At 37.1% G+C, this 9,504-nt stretch overlaps 1 pseudogene; it reads right to left on the reverse strand.

Annotated features, from left to right (window-relative positions):
* Positions 1–3,589: 3,589 nt before the first annotated feature.
* LOC101690475 lies at positions 3,590–4,229 on the reverse strand (annotated as a pseudogene).
* Positions 4,230–9,504: the final 5,275 nt, after the last annotated feature.

Genomic DNA, 9,504 nt, shown 5'->3' on the forward strand with positions numbered 1-9,504 from the left:
TCCACCTCACTTTAAATATCAAGGTGTCTTGGGATGAATGGATAAGGAAAATGTGGTCCATATACACTATGGAGTATTATGCCTCCATCAGAAAGGATGAATACCCAACTTTTGTAGCAACATGGATGGGACTGGAAGAGATTATGATGAGTGAAATAAGTCAAGCAGAGAGAGTCAATTATCATATGGTTTAACTTATTGTGGAGCATAACAAATAACATGGAGGACAAGGGGAGATGGGGAGGAGAAGGGAGTTGAGGGAAATCAGAAGGGGAGGTGAATCATGAGAGACTATGGACTCTGAAAAACAATCTGGGGGTTTTGAAGGGGGGGTGGGAGGTTGGGGCAACCAGGTGGTGGATATTAGAGATGGCACATATTGCATGGAACACTGGGTGTGGTGCAAAAACAATGAATACTGTTACGATGAAAAGAAATAAAAAAAATTAAAAAAATATTTGTAGTTTTCTCTGTGAATTGCTATTCCAAATAATTTCCTCACTTTTCCATGGTTTCTTTAACCTTTTCCTACTAATCAGAGATAAGAGTGTTTTGATTCATTTGTTGAAAATATATTCTTATCTTATCTCTCTACTTTATGTTCACTCTTCTTATTTTTTCACTTTCAGAAACTCAACTCTGAGTCTTTACTCCATGCATTCTAATTTTTACATATCAAAAATGTTTTATCAGCAGCATTATGTTGAAACATTTACCTGGGTTTCCTTTTTCACTCATTTTGTAGTTTTATTTTTACAGTACTAAATCTTTTACACTTGTCTAGTTTATTTTCAAATGAAAACTGAGCCTGGGAATCTGATCTCTTCATCCCTGATTGTGAATTAGTTGCCCCATTATAATTTCCTGAATATTTTCCTCACTGACCCCAAATTCTATTTCTGTTACATATTTCACGGTTATATATGAATTCATATATAAGTCTGGAGAATACTTTCTATTATATTTTGCTTTTCCTCCTTCTGTTGGCTTCTCATTCTTTGAAATGCTGTAACTCTAAATATTGTAGAGTCAGAAGTTCATGAAGGTAAACACCACTATGTCACATGGTAGAGTCACAAGTCAAAAAGGCAGAATTTAATAGGAAAGCTCATAAGTAAAACATTGGCAAGGTTCTTCTCTTCTTTCATCATTTCATGGAAAAGCACACAGTAACTGAGTCACTGCTACATGCAAGCTTTTACTATGTCCTGGGAAGGTGATCTTACCTGTTCCCCAGTCTGCCTTTGAATCAGGCAAAACTGACAAGAAACTCAGAAGAAAATTTTAAAATGTCAAACCTTAGAAGTTAAGCTATATGAGTTTTAAAGTTATCTTTTTAGGAGAATATGATAAAGCCAACAGTTGGAATTTACTGATATTGTAGAATGCTGGTATCAGGAAGAGCCTTTTTTTTCTAAAGAAGGACCACCAGCACCCATTAAATATTTCAGTGCAACCATCCTGGCTCAAACAGTGAACAGTTCTGCTTTTCTCTCCACAAATGTGTTTTACTGTTATTTGTGGCTGTCATCAGCAAGTAGAGCTTTTCTGATATTTTCAGTCAAACTGGTTTATTTTTAAGTTCCTGCACCAACATCAAACTCTTTTTTTTCTATGGCTTTATAGGAGGTCTTGCTATATTATAGTATAAATCCTCTAGCTTTATTTGTCAAAATTGTTTTGGCTCACCTTGGCCTTTTCCATTTCCATATACATTTTAGAATAAATTTGTCAATCTCAGAAATTCATCTTGGATTCACAGAAGGAGTACACTGAATATTACCAGAATTTAAAGATGATTATAAAATTGCAATCTATGAGCCTAATATATCTCTCTATTAGATGTTTATTTTATTGCCAAGGGTTGCCTGGGTGGCTCACTTGGTTGAGTGTCTGACTCTTGAACTCAGCTCAGGTCTTGATCTAAGGGTTGAGAGTTCAAGCCCCTCATTTGGCTGGCTTCACAGAGGGCACGGTGCCTACTTAAATATATTTTTATATTAAATAAAGACATTAAATCCTGGGGTGCCTGGGTGGTTCTTTCAGTTAAGTATCTGACTCTTAATTCACTTCAGGTCCTGATCTCAGGGTGGAGTTCAAGCCCTGCATTGAGCTCCACTCCATGTTGGATGTGCAGCCTAAGTAAAAAATAGAAATGAATAAAATAAATAAGAGGATATTTATTTTTTGACATTTAAAATTTTTTTGTTGTTTACCTATATCTTTAATACCACTAATTAGATATTTTCTAATATTGAACCATTTTTGCTTCCTTCAGTAAGAAATAGTGGTTAGAATAAGAGCTAACAGAACACAAAGATTTTTAAGGAAGTGACCGGATAAACTTATATGACCCTATTATGTGAATTTGACATTATTAGACTAGTTGAAAATGACCTAGTAATTCTACTTATAGGGATATAATCTTGAAAAAGTCTTTCACATGTAAATAAACATGTGCATTACATTAATTGTACCATTTTTAAAGAGTCGAGTACATTTTGCACTAAGTATATTACCTTAGTTTCAGGCATACAACCTAGTCATTGCACAAATCTATACATCATGCTATGATCACCTCAAGTGTAGCTACCATCCGTCACCATGCAACCCTATTACAGAATCATTGACTATAGGCCTTGTACTGTACCTTTTATTCTCCCATGACTTATCCATTCCATAACTGGAATCCTATGTCTTCACTCCCCTTCACCCATTTTGCTCACCCTCCCACCCCACCTCTCTGGCAACCATCAATGTATTCTTTGATATGTGGAATCTAAAAACCAAACAAATGAATAAAAAACAGAAAGCAGAATGATATCTACAAATACAGAAAACAAACTGATGCTTGCACCATTTTTATAGTAGCAATTCTTTAGTAAAAATAAACATTTTAATCACATAATCTTGTTTTAATAGAATTTATTCATTTTTATAAGCTGCACCCAAAATAGTAAGGGGATAAATGAACTTTACCTATGCCAGTAGTTTTTATTTTAAAATGTGATGCTGGGGCGCCTGGGTGGTTCAGTGGGTTAAAGCCTCTGCCTTCAGCTCAGGTCATGATCCCAGGGTCCTGGGATCATGTCAGGCTCTCTGCTCAGCAGGGAGTGTGCTTCCCTCCTTCTCTCTCTGCCTTCCTCTCTGCCTACTTGTGATCTCTGTCTGTCAAATAAATAAAATCTTTAAAAAATTGTGATGCAAAAATATATAAAAATATATAAATACAAATATTTATTAATTATGAATAATAGTATGGTATCTTAATTATGTTGCTCTTATACTTCTCTAAATTCTTAAAACATTTCAAACTATTTTAAAACTACATTATGTCTATTTCCATGAATGAGATCTTCAGTTAGATATAAACTAACTGGCAACCATCAATGTATTCTTTGATGTATTTTTTTTTCATATTTTTTTCATTTCTTCAGATCTCACATTTTTCTTAAGTCTCAGAAATTTTGTTCTGTTACACTATCTCTTTGTAGATATCCATCCTATCTTCTTTTTCTTTTTTTCTGCTCAGGAAGCGTTTTATTGTTGCCTAAATTTAGGAATTTTCACTGACAGAAAATCAACACTTTCAGAAAACCTCCCACATGGCACTGTTCAGCTTCTGGATCTTGGTTTTTCACAGACATTTCAGTATATCTCTCTCCAGTAGGGATAATCATTCTACCAGTGATTGACAAATTAGTCTTAACTTCCAATTTCAAGACTTGGCCTTTACTTAGGAAGCTCTTCAGGACCATTTTTAATTAAATAAGAGTGGCTTCTAAAGGAGATGTGGTGGTCACTGTGCACAGAACTTTTCCCTAAGTGGATGCTCATCATGTTCAAAAAGGCAGAAATGACTCCAAGGGTTTTGTCCAAGCAACCATTCTCAGCAAGCACATTGATCAGGTTGGATGTGAGAGGAGAGAACCTATCTTTTGTGCTCATGTCATTTAGGCTTTTCACTTTCACAGAACGCTTTATATAGGGATTCATAATGGAAGCAGCCATTTTGGATTCCTTCAAGAGTTGTGCTACTCTCAACAATTCTTCCTCTACCATTACAGTTTATTTGGTTTGGATGCAGCAGAATAAAGAGCAGTGGCACAGTGACCTTCAATATCATATACCTGAACAGGTGGCCACATGAGCTTGGAAAATGGCCTGATCACAGTTGTACTAAAGCATCGCACCTGCTGGCACAAGCCAGACTCTGCTGGGACAGTCATCTTCTCGGGGTGGGGTTGGGGGCTGTTAATTTAAACCCGAGTTAGAGGGGGAGATGCAAGGGCCCCTGTCCTACCTTCTTGATACTTTGCTTCATAATTTTTGGCTGGTTTGAGGAGACTATAGCATGACAAATCAAGTCTGAGTAACAGTCCTCAAAAGCTCTGGGCCTAAATGGTTTTATGAGCCAGGCTTCTTTCCAACTTTCAAGTAATAGCTGTATAGTAGCCACTCCGTGTGAACATATTATTTTGTATTAAATTCCCACTGGGGCTGGGGCTCCCAAGTATGGTTGTTTCTCAAACAAGCAGTAGGGAACTTACTAGAAATACAAACCCTTCACCCCACTCCATACCCACAGAATCAGAAATTCTGGGGCCAAGGCTCAGTAATCTGTATTGTAACAAGCTCTCCTGGCTAAATGAAGACTGAGGACCCCTGGGGCAAAGGGACCATCTCTACTCCCTGGATTTCTCATTAATCCTTACCTGGGTATGACCGATTCTAATTCTTCCCCATAAAGCTGTGTGTCCAGTTCTTCATGTTTACATTGAGTATCTCATTCTTCATCAAAAAGAATGTTCAGTCCATTTATTTGCAATTTCTTAGGTTCATAATTTGAATAGCAGGAGACCCATGAAATGATTTATTTTATTTTTTAATTACCGAACTAATAGATCCTTGTTATCAAAAATGGAAGAGGCATACAAGCATAAATAAGAAAGTTATGATTACCCATAATTCTACCTCCCAAATATAATCTATGTCATTCAGTTTGGTATGCACACTTCCAGACCATTTTCCTATGCAAAGAGACATTTCTTTTGCTCACCAAAAAAGGAATCAACTTGTATAAACTGCACTATAACTTGCATTTTTTATTTCATAATATATCATGAACAATTTTTCTTGTTAATCAATAAACTTTCATTTGCTTTCTCAAAAAGAAAAACGATTCTGGCTGGCATCATTCACGTTTAAATGGATGTCATTCCTCATGGGTCTGCCTTAGTCATCTAGAAACACATGGATCTATTCCCTACAGATGCTCCTTTGTTTATCAGAACTCTATAACCATACTCTCTTGCAAATAATATGGAAGTTATACCAAATCCATTAGGATGTTTAGCCACTGGACAAGGAAGGTAACTTAACCAAGGAGTAGGAAGCTAGCAGCAAGCATTTATTTCTGCCATACCTGAGCACAATACCTTCCTATCTACTAACTTCATATAGGCTTGGAGGTTAAGTCAGAGCCTATTGGAGAACACCCAAACATCTGAGCCATTTCTCCACCTTATGGAAAAAGGTGAGCAGCCATCTCAATTTGGCCAACCATAGACTCAACTGTCTAAAACTCATAGTGTTTATTATTGATGCTCATCTGAATTTCAGAAGCCACTACAGAACTGACTTCTAGATTCTCCATATTCTATATTCCATCTACTTAATTTCATTTTTCTTGGTCCTGCTTTTTAGTTAGAAAACCATTTAGCATTTCCTCCACAGATATGCCCCTTACTCTAATGCAACATAGAAATAGATTTCAAGATAAAACCTCTTATTTGTCCATGGATGACTGATAAATCTATACCTTATCCTCTAAAAAGGGGGCAAGGAATTTCTAAATTCTTTCACCAACTCAGATACCACTTTTCTCAAGATTAGTGCAGATATGAGTTAGGTATTGCTGACTTCAATCTTGTTCAAATGTCTCCATTTTGGTCAGAAATCCCTTATAACCTTTGCTAAGAATTTTTTATATATATTTGGCAATAACTTTTCTTAATTTTTATTTATTTTTAAAATTTCTTTTCAGTGTTCCAGAATTCATTGTTTTTGCACCACATCCAGTGCCCCATACAATATGGACCCTCAATAATACCCACCACCAGGTTCACCCAACCTCCCAATACTCTCCTCTCCAAAACCTTCAGTTTCTTTCTCAGAGTCCACAGTCCCTCATGGTTCATCTACCCCTCCCAGTTTCCCCCAACTCACTTCTCCTCTCCATCTCCCCATGTCCTCCGTGTTATTCCTTATGCTCCACAAATAAACAAAACTATATAATTGACTCTCTCTGCTTGACTTTTTTTACTCAGCATAATCTCTTCTAGTCCCATCCATGTTGATACAAAAGTTGGGTATTCATCCTTTCTGATGGGGGCATATATACTTCATAGTATATACATCCTTTCTGATGGAGGCATATATACTTTATAGTATATATGGACCATATCTTCTTTATCCATTCATCTGTTGAAGGGTATCTTGGTTCTTTCCAGAGTTTGGCGACTGTGGCCATTGCTGCTATGAACACTGGGATACAGATGGCCGTTCTTTTCACTACATCTGTATCTTTGGGGTAAATACCCAGTAATGCAATTGCAGGGTCATAGGGTAGCTCTGTATTTAATTCCCTAAAGAATCTCCACACCGTTTTCCAAAGTGGTTGCACCAACATGCATTCCTTTTTTAAAAAATTTTTGGACTCAATATTGTTCAACACTTTCAAGTATTTTTGCACATTTCAGCGGATTTTAAAAATAAAGTTAATTGAATATGTATTTCCTCTCCCAACTTCAATTCACAGACTTTATTCTATTTTAGTTTAGTTTTGTTTTGTGTTAGGTAACATATGCCAACAGTCCAACAAATGGAGAAACAAAATCAACTCCATAGTGTCTTGAGTTTATTTTCCTGGGAGTCACAGTTTCATGAGTTACAGATTTGTTTTTTCTTTTCAATTATCTAAATAGTCACTGTATTAGGTAAACTCATTATCTTTGGAATAAAATTGGGCCCTCACTAAACTTTCCCATGTACTTCTTATGGGCCAAACTCTCATTTATTGATATGTCCCTAGCCTCCTTTGCTACTCCTAAAATGATCTGTGACCTAATTACTGATTATAAGGCTATCTTTTAAGAAGGTTGCATGGTCCAGATGTTCTTCCCTCACCTTTTAGGTGGAAGTGAGATGATGTTGCTTGTAGCCATGGCAACTGATAGATTGACTGCCATATGTAAATCCCTCCATTACAAAACTATCATGAGCCACCATGTTTGCATTGGACTTGTACTTGTGTCCTGACCACTGGTTTTGTGAAAACTATGAGCCAAAAGGTGTTCACAGTAACTTCACTATTATGTGGCCCCAATGTTGTGAATAATTTGTGTATGTGTGTGTGTGTGTGTGTGTGTGTGTGTGTGTGTGATCTGCCTCAAGTCATCAGACTTGCCTGTATTGATATTACATCTTGGAGCTATTATTAATTGCAGTCAGTGGACCACTGACTTTAATGTATTTTATCTTTCTGTTCATCTCTGATAGCATCATTCTGATTACTGTCCAGGATCACTCCTCCAGAGGGTCTTCCAAAGCTCTGTTCACTCTTTCAGCTCACACTACTGTGGTTGTACTGTACTTTGGACCTTGCATCTTTATTTACATATGACCATTCAGCAGGGTCTCCATAAGTAAGAACCTCTTCATGAATTACACTTTTTTCACTTCCCTTTAAAATAGAATCATCTAGGGACGCCTGGGTGGCTCAGTGGGCTAAACCTCTGTTTTTGGCTCAGGTCATGATCTCGGGCCCCTGGGATCAAGCCCCGAATCGGGCTCTCTGTTCAGCAGGGAGCCTGCTTCCCCCTCTCTCTCTGCCAACCTGTGATCTTTCTCTCTGTCAAATAGATAAATAAAATCTTTTAAATAAAATAAAATAAAATAGAATCATCTACACACTCAGGAATAAAGACATGAAAGCAGTAAGAAAATAAAAACCAAGCAAGTGAGTTCCAGAACAGCCTTTTTTTTTTTTTTTTTTTTTTTTTTTTTTGGTGAGCAGCAAAGCAAGTTTTACTGAACAATAGTCAAGTAATAGTACACAGCTCCTGAAGAGGGACAGGACCTGAGATGGTTGCCTGTAGAACAACCTTTTAATTGAAACATTATAATCATCAAAAGTATCATCATCATTGTTGACATCATCATCCAAAAATACTGAGGTGTATGATTTTTTATTAACCATAAGTCACATTTGGGATATCAAACATCTGAAATTATGCATCTAAATATAAACCATTCCAGTCTACGGCCATACCACCCTGAACGCGCCCGATCTCGTCTAAATATAAACCATTCCAATATAATCACATTCATATATATTGTAATTTTCAGCTTCTTTTTTTTATTAATTTTTTATTTTTTTATAAACATGTATTTTTATCCCCAGGGGTAGAGGTCTGTGAATTGCCAGGTTTACACACTTCACAGCACTCACCAAAGCACACACCCTCCCTAATGTCCATAACCCCACCCTCCCTTCTCCCAACCCCCTCCCCCCAGCAAACCTCAGTTTGTTTTGTAAGATTAAGAGTCACTTATGGTTTGTCAACCTCCCAATCCCATCTTGTTTCATTGATTCTTCTCCTACCCACTTAAGCCCCCATGTTGCATCACCACCATATCAGGGAGATCATATGATAGTTATCTTTCTCTGCTTGACTTATTTCACTAAGCATGATACGATCTAGTTCCATCCATGTTGTCACAAATGGCAAGATTTCATTTCTTTTGATGGCTGCATAGTATTCCATTGCGTATATATACCACATCTTCTTGATCCATTCATCTGTTGATGGACATCTAGGTTCTTTCCATAGTTTGGCTATTGTGGACATTGCTGCTATAAACATTCGGGTGCACGTGCCCCTTTGGATCACTACATTTGTATCTTTAGGGTAAATACCCAATAGTGCAATTGCTGGGTCATAGGGCAGTTCTATTTTCAACATTTTGAGGAACCTCCATGCTGTTTTCCAGAGTGGCTGCACCAGCTTGCATTCCCACCAACAGTGTAGGAGGATTCCCCTTTCTATGCATCCTCGCCAGCATCTGTCATTTCCTGACTTGTTGATTTTAGCCATTCTGACTGATGTGAGGTGATATCTCATTGTGGTTTTGATTTGTATTTCCCTGATGCCGAGTGATATGGAGCACTTTTTCATGTGTCTGTTGGCCATCTGGATGTCTTCTTTGCAGAAATGGAATTGCATTAAATGTGTAGATTGCTTTAGGTAGCATAGATATTTTCATAATATTTATGCTTCCAATCCAGGAGCATGGAACATTTTTCCGTTTCTTTGTCTTCCTCAATTTCTTTCATGAGTACTTTATAGCTTTCTGAGTGTAGATTCTTAGTCTCTTTGGTTAGGTTTATTCCTAGGTATCTTATGGTTTTGGGTGCAATTGTAAATGGGATTGACTCCTCAA

This window comes from Mustela putorius, unplaced genomic scaffold, assembly GCF_011764305.1.
Source record: "Mustela putorius furo isolate JIRA1106 unplaced genomic scaffold, ASM1176430v1.1 tig00003896_pilon_pilon_pilon, whole genome shotgun sequence".
Lineage (NCBI taxonomy): Eukaryota > Metazoa > Chordata > Mammalia > Carnivora > Mustelidae > Mustela > Mustela putorius.